Source organism: Crocodylus porosus, unplaced genomic scaffold, assembly GCF_001723895.1.
Source record: "Crocodylus porosus isolate Cpor-Errol unplaced genomic scaffold, CroPor_comp1, whole genome shotgun sequence".
NCBI lineage: Eukaryota > Metazoa > Chordata > Crocodylia > Crocodylidae > Crocodylus > Crocodylus porosus.
This window is the reverse complement of record NW_017728912.1, coordinates 14,420,075-14,431,479: the sequence shown is the minus strand read 5'-3', so window position 1 is coordinate 14,431,479 and position 11,405 is coordinate 14,420,075. Positions and strand designations below refer to the sequence as shown.

The 11,405-nt window shown below is 40.6% G+C and overlaps 1 long non-coding RNA gene across 1 annotated transcript; it reads right to left on the bottom strand.

Annotated features, from left to right (window-relative positions):
* Window positions 1–4,325: 4,325 nt before the first annotated feature.
* LOC109309553 lies at window positions 4,326–7,106 on the bottom strand. The gene is made up of 2 exons (XR_002100957.1): window positions 7,039–7,106; window positions 4,326–4,580 (listed from the first exon to the last, which is right to left on the bottom strand). It is a non-coding gene; the product is annotated as an uncharacterized LOC109309553 (long non-coding RNA).
* Window positions 7,107–11,405: the final 4,299 nt, after the last annotated feature.

Here is an 11,405-nt window from a genome sequence, read left to right as displayed (position 1 = left end):
ACAGAGAGGAAGAACTATTACTGCTAATGATCTTCCAAGCAAATCCTGATTTTTCCAGTGGAGCAACTGGAAAGACATTTTCACAAAGAAAATTGTTGGAGACCTCCCTTTCCTTTAAACTTTGTTGCCCTGTGGGGTCAGTCCAACTCTCAGGATCTCAGTATTGCATTGTTAGACAGGAAGGTGTGACAATTGCACACCCTCCTGCTATTTTATACAAAACACACAAATCAGTTAGGTGCATACACACACACTACCAGCTCAGGCACATACACATCCAAACCAGCCTAGGCACATGCATACCTATCACCAATTCAAGCACATACACACTACAAATTAGACAAAAATCAATTGTCAATACTCACACACTCAGTACACATATCACTAATTTGTATATCATGCGCACAATGATATATATATATATATATATACACACACACACTTACCAGTTCACACACATACAACCCACCTACACATACACACAGGTATGTTCCAAACTTGGATGGCATGGTGTGTATGTGTATGCTTGGGGTACCTGGGATACTTGGGGAAGGTTAAGGTGAGAGAGAGAGAGTTTAAGTGTAGGAAGTGAAAGTTGCCAGAACTAGGATTAGAACTGATGGACTAGAGAGAAGCTGACTAAGGAACTGAGGCTTGGGTTTACTTAAAATCAAGTGGCCCCAGGGTTACTCGAGGTCACTGGTGCAGGTGACGGGGGAGGAAAAAAGAAGCCTGGTGGCATGGAGCCAGGAAAGAGAGAGTGACAGAAACCTGGGAGCTTGGGGCTGGACACTGAGGCAGACAGCTGAGATATTGGGGGGAAAGTGGGGGACCAGATAAGTGGTAGCAAGGAGGAGACAGCCAGGAAAGAAACTGGGGCAGAAACCTGGCTTCTCATGACTTATGTTAACTTGACATGACTTATGCTAACTTATATATGTAGACCTAAAATAGTAAAACAGTAATATAGAATGGTAAAAACAAAAACAAAAAAAATATAAACATAACAATTATACAATATAAAGAAGAAAAAACAAAACAAATATAACTTGCTACCAAAATAAAATGATGAAGCTTATCCTATGTCTTAGCTTACTTATACTTATCTATATGGAATAGAGAGGGAGCGACAAAGTCAGACATGGTTGGGGAAGGAGAGGGAATGCATTTTAAAAGAAAAACAAAAAGAACTGGGGGTTTTGCTACACCTTCTCCAATGGATTTTTCCACAGGAAGTAAAGAGTTTTTTTTCTAAACTCATAAAATCCAACTAAATGGCAGTAGTCTACCCAGCGTTTGAGTATAATATCACATACCCCTGTACAACTCATATCAGTTTTGTATACCAAAACAAGTTTTGCCAGAATCAGTGTGGAAGCAGGTGATAGCCTCTTCGACTTCACCAAACTGACTTCACCTGAGGCATATCTGAGTAGATGATAAACCGCTATACACAGGAATAATAGTCTATCAGATTGGACAATGTTATCATGGTTTAGAGCTTCACGTCATCTGTATGCTCACTTTATTTACCATGCTAATGTCAGTTACTCCTGTATAAATATGCCATCTATCTTGGCCCTCAATGACAACATCTTCTGGTATTAATTAAGTGTTTCCCCTGCTCCCCAGAGCTACTAGATTCTCATGATTACAAGAAATTCTCAGCTTAAAGATTCTAGTCTAACAGTTGTACAGAAAAGCTTGAAGTTGTGATCTAAGAATAGTCTAAAAGCTCAGAAATCAGAAGACAAATTTTAACACCTCCCCCAGCTGATTGCCATTCCTAGCTCTGGGACCACAGTGGAATCTAGAACCAACTCTGGTGTGCTCCCAGGGCCAGGACTGATATATCAACTACTATCACATCCAGCTGGGCTGCAGGTACCCGGGTTTCAACTTGCTGGTGAAAAGGAAGCACAGGATACCAGGGCTCCTCCTCCACTGACAAGAAGGAATGGTGCCATTGAGATCCGACCTTGGATTCTAAAATTGCATATTCTGCCATGCAGATGTGCAGTTGTTGGGATTGGGGGGCAGGGATTGTATCTCACCATGCCACTAAATGAAAGTGCACCAGAAACCTATATGCTTTGCCCCTCTACACTTCCTGAAGAGAACCTGGGGTTTACAGAATGCAAGTAGGGAGACAAAAAAAAAAAAAAATCAACATGTGCATGGTACAAAGTGGGATGGTGTGGATCACACATTAGATCCCACTACACCTTATTGCTGATCCCTCTGCACTGGCAAGAAGCAAGATCCTCTGGCTGGGAGCTCAGGTCCTCTGATGGGGCTCCCGGCTGTGGGGATGCACTATATACTCCTGCAGCTAGAAGCCCCACTGCCTGATGTAGACTCCCAACTGCAGCAGTGCCCCATGGGTCCCTGTAAAGATGCATGGAACACTCCCACAGCTAGCAGACCACAGCAGCTGTGGGCTCCCAGCTGCAGAGGTGTGTGGGCCCCACCCACATCTGGGAATCTTGTCAGCTGGGAGCTCCTAGGCAGGAGTACATAAGGGCATGGAGGTCAATTAATGACATGATAGGAAGCCGCTACAAAGTGTGATTCTGAATCCTTCCCCCAACATGAACTTCTAAAAACCTTAGTGATGTGACAATGACCACTAGCATGATATTTATAGATCTGGGTTTATATACTATTAGCATGCAAAATAAATAAATATTAACATTAATATTCATGATCATATTTCTTCCATTAGATGAGCTTTCCCTCCCACCACCATTTAACATGGGCGAGGGGAGGCCCTCACCTTACAATTGAGCATGAGATTGCAGGGGAGAGAGGCAGGTGCAGCAGCCACCTGCCCCCTGCTGCCTCTGCATGCCCAGCCATTCCTCTCCAGTGCCCTTTGTGGCATTCCTCCTTACTTTTACTTTATTCCAGCAGGTTCTGTCCTCACTGCAGCTTGGAGGATGGAGTAACAGTGCTGGCTCTGTGCTGCTGCTATGCTCTGTGCTCCAGGCTGCTGCAAGTATTGAGCCTGCTGGCATGGAGAAAAAGAGGGGAGAGGGGAGGGGCAGGAAAGTGACTACACTTTAAGGGGGAGAGATGGGAGGAAGGAGAGTGGGGACTTGAGGTTGCAGGGGCAGGTGTGGTGTGGAGGAGGAAAGAGAGGGGACAGGGGAAGGCAGAAATTGGGGACGCTGAGCCTGCAAGGGGAAAGGTACAATGAAGTGTAAGGGGGGAAGGACAGGCAGACAGATGGCAGGGGGCAAATTGCCTGCTTCTGTCAGTCTAGCAAATTCTGAATTATTGCATTTTGGTAATGATTGCCATGCATACAATTAAATGTGGACATGCAAATGTTAAAAACAGACTTGGAGCAGATGAACAAGACTAAGCTGAATTGAGTCATATGAAAACTAAAGTAATTTTGGGTGGCAGAATAGTTAGTATATTGTGGTAAGGTTATTCACTAGGAGTTCAGAAACAATGTTATTCATTCTATTTTGGTATGGAAGTCATATGACTGTAAAACATACAGTGAATTCCCCCAACTTAGATAACCATTTGTGAACAAGGAAGCTTAAATTATCTATTTCATTAAATAAACATTTAAACATATTTAGGAAGCAATTTTAAGTCATGACTAACTTCAGAAGGTCTGAAAACTCTTTCCAATTTGTTTTTCTTTCCTTACTTTTACTTTACAAAGTTAGGTACTTTATAAATTCACTTTTCTGGAGACCCTTGAGGCAAGAAAAGAACTAGAAAAATTATGGCATTACATTTGCTTAGAATGTTAAAGCTGAGCAACTGACACTTGCTGTTTTGACTAGTTAAACCAAGTCAAAATAGCAAAATGGTTCAGAGAAAAATATCTGTTTGATAAAGATTCAGTCTTTCTGAAGTTCTAGAGGAAGAGAAGAGAGAATGTAAATGCGATCAGATACAGAACTACAAGAACAAGAAAGAGTTGTATCGTTTATATATTCATATTATTTAAAATTTAATCCAGAAAAGATAGTACAAATGCAACAAATATTTCTTTGCAGGTTCCCTTTAAAACATTTGAAAAGCTGGACTGGTGCCATAATTTGTTATACTGTCTAATTATATTTAAAGCATTATTAAAACCTTTCCTGATCTACATTTTCATTCTTCTAATAAATGTCAAGGCTTCCAATTATTAGAAATTTAAATATTTGTATTAAGAGTCTTTTATAATGTGAATACACATTGTAGATATCTGAGCAGCTTCACAATTAAAGTATAATAAATCACTTCAGGCAATTATTCATGGTCCCTTTAATAAAGCTGATTTTCTTATGAAATCTCAATATAACTTTTTTATAAAAAATGCATAGTTGCCATTATTCTGACAATTCAAAAATTGTATTTTATAATTTTCAGGAAATCACAGCAGCATCAGTAATGTTTTGGGGGCATTGTAAGACCCTGCCTGGTAGGAATCAAGTTTAATTGCTGCTACAGGATAGCAATTACCATCTCTCATCCTCAGAGTTGCTTCCTGTGCCTCAACCTACACAAAAAATCTTCACATACTCCTTTGGCAGGTTTCCTTCTTGGCAGTCTGCCATATTCCCTATTGACTGTAAAAAGAAGAGGGGTGAAAAGGAGATTAAAAGTCTAGCAATATTTCAGTAGAAGCACTAAGGAAGTGTACCCAACAGTACCCCTTCTTTCCTAGAGCTGGGCAAGTAGGAGAAGTTTCCTTTTAGACTGCTGTCCCATTCTACTCAGAAAGTTTTGACATCAGCTGCTGAAAAAATGCATGGCGTTTCATCTTACACCTCAGTTCTTGCAAAACTAAGGGAAAAGAGTATCTTGGTGCAGAAGATCTATTACATATTCTATGTTACGAACCCTGCTTTTACCTCCAAGGTATCTGATGGCTTATTGCCCTCTCTGACCAAATGGGTACAGATGGAGATGGTGCAAAGAATGGGATGGTGGGTAAAGGTTAAGGCAGAAGAGGGGAGAAACAAATGTGTACATAACTGTACGCACTAGTATAACTAAGTGGGAGGAGAGGGAGCAACCAGGGCATCCCTGGGTGCCACCTTTGGGGAGAGGGTAGACAAAAAAAAATATGTGTGACTACATTAATGGTTGATTATGCTGCTTTGATTGGTACTGCAGCAGCCAGGACCACTCTGGCTATCGCATAGCTGCCCAAGATGTAGTTATCTGCCTATACCTCTAACTACATACATACAGGCAGGTAACTCCACGTCCTGAGGAGATTTTCTTATAGAGATTTATATACAGATTTATATATAAAACAGTGACACAAAGCTCAAGCAGACAGACATTCATACACTTTGTTATGACACAAATGCCCAGAATCGTGGCTGTAACAACGAAGGGGAAAGATTTATGCTACTTTTTTTGCTTTATGGGAGAGAAAGTATGGGAAGCCTGGAGCAGCTTTTGGGGTTTCAGAGGTCTGATCCTGGGCACCATGGGAATTCCCCTCACAGAATCAAGATGCTGAAGCCCTGGGACCACCTGCTTGGCTTCCCCCACTCGTAAAGGCATGCCCTGGGAATCCTCTAGCAGAGGATTCCGCAAATGCGTGTATCACTCTGTCACACCCCAACATGGGACAACACACGAGGTCTATGTTGCCCATTGAAGCAGATCAGCTGTTCTAGAAGAGATACCAGCACACATGATCCCACTCCAAGGATGACATCTCTTTATAATCAAAGAAACCATCAGGGCAGTTTTGCGCACATGTAAGTATATTTTGCAACACTACATGGTAACAAATTAAGGCCAGATATGTCACTTGTACCCTAGCTAAAAGTAGTAAAAGTGACAGAGTAAAGGATGGAATTTTATTTTGAGGAGGAAATGAGGGGTTGCAAATTTGAGGATGTGGAAGAAAGTGCTTACACTAATCAAACCAGAACTGAGAGAAGCAAAAGAAAGATATCTGTTAAGACAACTGCTACCACTTCCAATACTTAGCAAACAATACTGTTTACTAGGGCTGTGTGAAGCTTCGGTACCCAATTGGGCGGCCAAATCTGAATTGAATTGGGAGACACATTGATCTCTCTGAATCGAATTGGAAGCCTCTGAATCTCTCCAAATCTCTCTGAATTGATTTAAAGATTCTGCCATAGACTGTACAGGCAGACACTAGGCAGTGCCAGTAGGAGAAGCTGGGGGGAACAGCTGGATGAGCCCTGGCCTGAGCCGGCAGCCCTGGGAGGAGCCATGGCTCATCCAGCTGTGCCTCCCCATCAGGGTGAGGCAGGCAGTGCTGCCACAGGGGCTGGAGCAAAGGATTGGGGAGCTAGGAGGATGAACAGGGGCTACCCCCAGCTCCTGGTTTGATTTCCCAGCTCCCAATCATTCCCCCAGCTCTCTGATCATTCCCCCCAGCCCCTGGGGCTTCTCCTGGGGCTGCTGGCTGAAGCCACGGCTTGCCTGGCTGCTCCCTGGGCTGACCCCTGTCCGGGGTGAGACAGTCAGTGCTGGCAGCCCTGGAAGAAGTCACAGCGGCTGGGGAAAATGATTGGGAGCTGGGTGGGAATGAGTGGGGGCTTACCCCCAGCTCTGGTTTGATCCCCCCCACTCCTGGTTTGATCCCCCCCAGCCTCCATGTCTTCTCCCGGGGCTGCCAGTGCTGCCTGCTTCACCCTAGTGGGGGGGGGGGGGAAGAGGGGGAATGGGACAGCCCGGGGAGCTGTGACTTCTCCCAGGGCTGCCAGCTCAAGCCAGGGGTTATCTGGTTGCTCCTCCAGCTGTTCCCAACAGCACTGCCTGCCTGTATAGTCTATGGCTGAATAAGATTTGGCACCAAATATGTTCAGCTTTGGCCGAATCAAATTGGGACAGTGATTCAAATCACCAAATCGAATGACTGTCCCTCCAAAATCAATGAATTCGAATCCAAAGCAAATACTTTCTGCTTTGCACAGGCCTACTGTTTGCTGCTTTGGGAATGTATTGATGTCTGGAACTTGACCTTTCCTTTTTCACATAAAAGGTTTTACTTTTGGTAATGCATTTAAAAAAATCAAATTCAATATTTACATACTTGAGGAGGGCCCAACTTTTCACTTTAGAGTTTTAATCAGTTGAGAGAGTTTATTCATGTACCTTTTAGTAAAATACAGAGTAAGGGATACTTAACAAGTTACAAAAGCAATAAAACATGCACTTTACTAAAACATTATCAGAAAATGTTATCTATGGAAAACTGTTTCCGATTAACTAACAGCACCAGTAAGGTTTGATTGCAAAATTTATGACTGTTTGATAATATTATTTGCTTCCTAAAAGGAAGTAAAAGCACATAATGCATTTGCAGAGCTTAGTGATGGTGGGCCTGTAAAATAAATAAACAAACACACAGCAGACCACATTCTTCTGAAATAAAATTTACATTGTATAATTAAAAATTTACAGTCAATAATTAATGTAGTTGAGAACTTTTTTGTTTCACACATTAATAAGCAGGCACTTGGTACTGATAAAATGTAACTCTATAGTTTGCTAGGTATTGCCATTTAATAATGATTGTAATAGACTTGAAACAACTTGTTCTTGAAACTTATAGTAAGTTGTACATGATCACCTTTGGCAATTCATTTCCCTTAGGCTTATAGGGAGTAATAATGCAAAATAATTTCAATACTGAAGTACCAGTCTTTACTTAAACTTTCTTGGTTAAAGTAAACACTAGTCATTATTGAAGTATCTACTACATTTTCCCTGGCTCCTGGGCAGCTTGAATTATTCAGCTCTCTGCATTCACAGATCTCATTTTTCCTAGTACTAGGGTCAAAACTTTGTGTGTTGATTAATCTATCACTAACAAATATTAATGGAATGTCAAAAGCACACTCCTACTGAATTTTGAGGTACTAAATCCTGAAACTGTCATACATCTGCTGGTCTGGACTATAATCACCTGGAAATTGAAATACCAGCCCAACTACAAATGTATGTTGTGATCGATCATACTATTATTTTGGGGTCTAATGTGTGAAATGCTAGATACATTACTGTTATTGACTGATACATCTTAGTTACTTATATAGCTCCCCTTACTACAGTAACTAAATGGCTCAATTTTTAGCATGATATTGACAACATTTCTATGAGATAAAGCAAGTTAAATGTAAGAAGCTAAGGTACAGATTTAACTAATGTCATACAGGTAAGCTATAGTGGAACAGGATATTGGGCATCTATACATGTGCTCTGGGGTGAAGGGGGGCACTTTAAATAAAGCAGCTCTGAGAGTCTGCTGCGAGTCCCGCATTTCAAAATGGTTTGACAAGCTTTAGTTAAAGAGCTCCTGCTGCCATTTTGAAACATGGTGACACTGAATACAAGCAACATGGAAGCTGTTGGAGTTACTAATTAGCATGCTCCACCAGATTCAGAGCTGACGTCTATCATGTGTATAGGTGCCCCTACATTCTTTGGGTAGCCATCCAGACCATAAGTATCAAGACTGTGATCTCTGTTAAATCATCCTGACTGCTAATGGATAATATAACTGACTTCAAATGGATGCTGCTCTATAGTGTAGGAGCTAAAGGCCAGGTCCTAATCAACAAAAACAATACCTAATGTTTAGGTGCCCTGACCAAGTTTGCCAGTTCTAACTGACAGAGTTAAATACCCAGGTTTCCTACACAATGAATGGGGAAACCTAGATGCCTCCCAAGATGAATCCAAATTGTCTACTCTGGTGTTTCTTAACCTTAGTAACCTCAAAACCTCTCACTAGACTTAAGGCCTCCTCAGAAAATGTCAGCTCTTAAATTTCACTCGTTTTGATTATGGAAAAATAATAGATCAAGTCTTCTGTTGCAAAGAATTCATACCACAACAGGTCAAAAACATGTTTTTGATACTATTGATTCCTATTTGAAATCCCTGATTTAACTTGTAAATCAGGTGTAAGTGTTTGCACACCTAACAGGGGTAATATCATGCTGCATCCTTAAACGGATTTCAGAATACTGGAGCAGGGATTTGACTATATCTAACCAACAGACCATGCTAAACACAGGTGTGTGTTTCAGCTCCCTTTCTTTTCCTTGGTCCTTAAGGAAAGTGTCTAACTCAAGGCTTCAAGGACAGCAGTTTTGTCACATCAGAATCCAGGCTGCTTGGAGGGAAGTTGAACACCTGAACAATGCCATGGTAGCAACATCCATTTTAATCTGAAGCACAGCAATTCCTTTTCCATAGTGGTGCACCCACCCTCTTCCCTATAGCTAAATGAGGAACTTGGGTTACAGTCTGTCCTCACTTCAAAGGGATTCAAGCTAATATCTTCTTCTCTTCAACTTCTCAGTAAAGTACACTAACTAACCATCCAGTTCTTGGCAGAGTGCCTGCCACTTACACCTGTGGAACCTTGTACATCCAGCAACCCAAGTTTTATGGGATCAGAAGGAAAGAAAGCAAGAGGTAGCCTGACTCAGTAGGCTACTGATTAGGGCGCTCCGGTGAGGGAGCAGTCTTGTGTTCTGGCCAATGCCACCCACGTTATTTCTGGCTAATGCAAACAGTCTTGAATATATCCTACTATAAGGAGAGTAGTGTGCGATGATAAAAGTAACCCAAAAATTAAAAATAATTCAACAGCTATTCCAAAGATACCTTGAATCTATATAGAGAATAAATAGAACACAGCTGGAAAGCTGTCCAAGAACAAAAAGGATGATATTGTGAAAAAGTAAGCCAACGGTCAATTCAGTAGGGATGACAAGATAACCTCTTCTGGACCTCAAGTTTAAGGTTACATTAAAGCTGAAGTTTTCAAGTAGTGGCCTATGGAACATTTGCTAATATTCCACAGACAGTTCATTAGTCACATGGCACTGTCCTCCCCCCCATGCTTATTTCCTGCTGCAAAACTGCACTGAGAGCAGCTGGACATAATAAATCTGTGCATGTATGTGTAAGAGCAGTTTCCACAGCAGTGCTATAAAAGCACTAGTGAAAGAGGTATTTCCTGGAATCCTAATGTAATCTCTATATTAAAATGCAGCCCACCTTGTGGAAAGGTTTCCAAACCACTATAAAAAAAGAAGCGGTATTTAACTCATGGCAGCCAAAAATTAGTGCCCAGTTACCTCATGTCTGCCTCCCCTTTACTTTAGGTTGTATTAAATGTTCATCTCCTACCACAATGATGACTCCTAGACCTTTCAGTTACTGCAGGCCTAATTGAAATATAAATATTTTAAAAAAATTCTTCCTGGGCTTTAAAAAACAAAAGACATAACTGTATCATTGCTTTATAGTTTTGATGCTATGCTCCATTTTTCTTCAAGAAGCTAAAAACATGAATATATGTTGAAGACAAAACTGGCAAATTCAGACTGTAAAAATTCAAGCTGGATGATATGAGATGGACTGAATGTAAGATCTCAGAGAATTAAAATAATAACATATAAATCAGAATAATGCCCACATAGGAAAGAAAACGCCACAAAAACATCACAGCTTTACTTTAAAGAGTCCTGGCCTGTCTACTGGATTTATTCACAGGACAATTGGAAATTTAATATAAACAGACAGACCATATGAACTGCTGTCTAAATAAAAACTGTCTCTCTATGAGGTTCAGAAAACCACCTGTTCAAATGTTAACTGAAGTTAATTAGTCTTCAATTATCACTACTTACATTTTACCTGTTCCACTTGCAAATCCCTGGAATTTCTATCAGGTCTAATTAACAGTGTCAACCCTTTTCCCTGTCTGGCAGAGGGTAAGGAGGAGCCATGCTATTAATTAATTAAATTTTCATCTACCATCATTTCCGATCTCAGCCACTGCTAGACTGTCATTGGAGGGAAAAAATATTTTCCCCCAGTAAAACATCTACCTTCTAAACCAAACAATGCTTTTTCCATATCTATGGTGGTTGGTCGTTTGATCAGAAACATGCACTCCACTATATAGAGACTGAACATATTCAATATTTAATGAAGTAAAAGTTGATGTTAATTTAATTAGCTCAATATTTTATTCAAACACTGGCTTCTGATTTACCCTGAGGAGATGTAGAATATTTGTGAAGTATGGCTTTTGAGGTGCTAGTTTAGCTTCTGAAACTGCTATTCATTTCAAAGTTACTATTAAAATCTTTGTATTTTGACATTTAACCTTACTAATGGTACAACTATATTCTAACAGAGTTAATTGCCAGAAATGACAATTATGATAATATTTAACTCTGACCATTTTAAGTAAAGTAGTAATTTTGAACAGCATTATGGGCAAGCTGTTTACCTCCCATATTATTGATATCATATATGTATAAATGGAGAGGGGAGAGTGATGAAATTTAACTGTTTTTAAGTCTGGGATGAGAACAATGCATACTGATATTTAGACCATTAGATAATTTCCAGTTGAGTTTTCTTTGAAT